At 41.4% G+C, this 3,431-nt stretch overlaps 1 long non-coding RNA gene across 1 annotated transcript; it reads right to left on the bottom strand.

The window, feature by feature from the left end:
* Nucleotides 1–1,646: 1,646 nt before the first annotated feature.
* Nucleotides 1,647–3,082, bottom strand: LOC115628775. Its single transcript, XR_003995829.1, has 2 exons — nt 2,833–3,082; nt 1,647–2,774 (listed from the first exon to the last, which is right to left on the bottom strand). It is a non-coding gene; the product is annotated as an uncharacterized LOC115628775 (long non-coding RNA).
* Nucleotides 3,083–3,431: the final 349 nt, after the last annotated feature.

Raw genomic sequence — 3,431 nt, 5'->3', positions numbered from 1 at the left:
GATCGAATTAATCGTGCACGAAGAGACTAAACTGCGCGGGCGGGCTGCAATTTTATACTAGACTTTGACGAACGCACGCCCTACCACTGCAGCTGCCTTTGCAGATCAGCCGCTGCAAATGAGAGCGAGAGCGTTGCCACATTATAATGTTAATTAGAACAAGAGAGCGCCGCATAAGCAGCCGAATTACATGATGTTATGTTATGAATTTACGTTACAAGTTATCAAATGTTAAATCTATTTTGATGACTTCGCTGCCGCTGCGCCGAACAGGCACAAAGAGCAACAAACTGCAGCGTCCCAAAACTCAATGGCCTAAATACACGAATATATTTTTATTGTAATAAAATTGAAAATTGAACATGAATCTGGAGTAGAATCCATTTATGGGGTGAGATGGGGTGACAAAAGTCACTGAGCAGAAGAAAAACCAAACCAAGCATGTTAAAGGGAGCCGGCAACAAAATGCCAAAACCGACTCAAGGTAGGGAGGGCCACGCGGCTACATGACACCAAAGTAGCCACAACTCCACCCAAATTCCACAGACGTCCCTCAGCCGACAATATGAGTAGGTGTGTTTGAAAAAAAATATAAATTCATTGTTGGTCTGCCGCACCCCTGTCGCGGTCGAATCTGACCCTGAGCCGATGGCTAGCCGGCGTAACGACAGGGGATGCACTGGCAAAGGCGGACATAACAAGTTTGTGTTATAAATTTTTTCCGATCGATTTAAAATTTGGGTAATGTAATATACGTAACTAAATCTACAACTTTGCATTCAAGGATTTTCAAAATATGCATTTTACAAAAGCAGGCAGAACAAACAATACAAAATATTAAACAGTTGGGGACAACTAAGTATATATATATATACACACACACACATACAAGCAGCTGTTCGTGTAGTTGCGTGCAAACGATTGAAATAGCCAAAGCAAAATGTGAAAAAATTTTTCCATATAAAGTCGACCACACGGTTATTATTATGACGTACTATTTCGCCTTAAAATGGATCTGAGTTGGATTTGTTGAAGTTTTTTCATTGATCATATGCATAAGTTATTTTTTAAATGCATCGTGCACTATTTAATCAAAATTTTGATTTTTTTGCCCTCCTTTGGTAAAATCTGACTACGCCTTTGACATTTGGCATTAGGGTTTTCATTAGTAACTTTACGCAGCAACAACAAATTACAAAGAACGCAAATATCAAATAGTTGGGGACATCGTGCATATGTATGCATATGTACATACATATGTATGTATGTATGCCTGTGTACGTACATATACATATATCATGTATGAACATTCTGTTATGTCCGCCTTTGCCAGTGCATCCCCTGTCGTTACGCCGGCTAGCCATCGGCTCAGGGTCAGATTCGACCGCGACAGGGGTGCGGCAGACCAACAATGAATTTATATTTTTTTATCAAACACACCTACTCATATTGTCGGCTGAGGGACGCCTGTGGAATTTGGGTGGAGTTGTGGCTACTTTGGTGTCATGTAGCCGCGTGGCCCTCCCTACCTTGAGCCGGTTTTGGCATTTTGTTGCCGGCTCCCTTCAACATGCTCACTTTGGTTTTCCTTCTGCTCCGGGACTTTAGTCACCCCATCTCACCCCATAAATGGATTCTACTCCAGATTCATTTTCAAATTTTAAATTTTATTACAATAAAAATATATTCGGGTATTTAGGCCATTGAGTTTTGGGACGCTGCAGTTTGTTGGCTCTTTGTGCCTATTTATCTTATTCGATTTTCGAACCTCCTAACCTACCTATACTCGAGTATGTGGTTATGAGGGGTGTAATGATATGTAATGACAAGGAGATAAACAAAAAAAAACTGCGCCGCTCCAATACACATTCCAACCTCTTTTGCTTATATTAGTTTTTATACATTTTCTTTTACTTTTCTTTTTTTTTTTTTTTTTTATGTTCTTTTTTCTTAAGTATACATTTGAATTTTTGTTTACAATATGGTTACTTGTTTGGTGTTGTGTTTCTGTTTAATGTTTTATATTATGTTGTGAATGGTTTGGGCTATGTGTCTAACAGAAAATTGTTAATTGTTTTGTGTGTTGTTTTTTTGTTTTGTATTTTACATTATGTGGCTATGGGCGTGTGTGTATTACAATATGGTTAAATGTTTGGGTGTTGTGTTTCTGTTTAATGTTTTATATTATGTTGTGAATGGTTTGGGCTATGTGTCTAACAGAAAATTGTTAATTGTTTTGTGTGTTGTTTTTTTGTTTTGTATTTTACATTATGTGGCTATGGGCGTGTGTGTATTACAATATGGTTAAATGTTTGGGTGTTGTTTTTGTTTTGTATTTTATATTATGTGGCTATGGGATGAATGTGAGTCTGAGTGCTATGGAAATTCGGTGTGTGTTTGAATATGGTGTATGTGAACATGTATGGAGTGTATATAAAGGAGTGTGTGGTGTATATAAAATTTTGTGTTCTATGTTTGAGCGGAATATGTGTGAGTATTTAGTTGAATTTTGTGTTATATGCTGCACTGGTGTATGTGAGATGGCTATGTATATGTATGTAGGGTGTATATAAAATTTTGGTTCTATGTTTGAGCGGAATGTGTGTGAATATTTAGTATTTTAATGTTGAAGGGTACTTAGCCCAGACTTCCAGTTGCATGGAAATTGGCCTGACTTCCGCTAGGGCCGAGGTCCGGCCTAAGACCCAGTACTGCCGGTCGGTGCTGACCCGCGCACAGCGCACTTCCCAGAACGCCCGCAGTTACTGCTACTCCTATTACATATAGTAAGAAATTAGTCACTGGCACACTGGCCCCTTTTTAGACCCTTACCTCTGCCTATGAAGCCTCGCTGGTGTATATCCCAACCCTCCTGTCGTCACTCCGGTGTTTGAATATTGTCTTCCGCTTATTTTGTCTCTTTTTTTGTTTTTTCCCGCAATAGCACGTGTCTCTCGCTCACTGTCCACAATTGATTTTTCTTCTTCCCTAAGGCCACGACTTGCCATTCCCCCGGAATTGCTATTTTACCCACTTTGCAACCCTCCTAATTGGTAGCACTGGTCCTCACCCCTCACGCACGAGTACTTGTTATCGGCCCGCTCCAGCTGCCAATCGCGCGAGTTGCCACTCCTTTTGTCCGACGACATTTGTGGTTTCCCAATACTGCCGCGCCGCACATAACACCACACTCCGGTTTTATTTTGGTGCCAAACGGAAGAAACGGGAGTGAGAAGCGCCGCGGTTCTTTCTCTGCCCAACGTAGGCCACCGCCCACACCCTGAGATGGGTCTCTCGGTCTACCGACGAACAAAGCCGGGCCTTAGCTATTGCTTTAAATCTTTGGCGTGGAAGACTCCCAACCGACGCCCGTGCATGTCCTCCAACTCGTACAGGCTGTTGCCCACGCTGCTCCGGACACGGCATTTCAC

Source organism: Scaptodrosophila lebanonensis, unplaced genomic scaffold (genome assembly GCF_003285725.1).
Source record: "Scaptodrosophila lebanonensis strain 11010-0011.00,11010-0021.00 unplaced genomic scaffold, SlebRS2 tig00000126-arrow-arrow-pilon, whole genome shotgun sequence".
In the NCBI taxonomy this organism is placed as follows: Eukaryota; Metazoa; Arthropoda; class Insecta; order Diptera; family Drosophilidae; genus Scaptodrosophila; species Scaptodrosophila lebanonensis.
The sequence above is the reverse complement of the archived record's forward strand: the minus strand, read 5'-3'. Positions and strand labels throughout refer to the sequence as shown.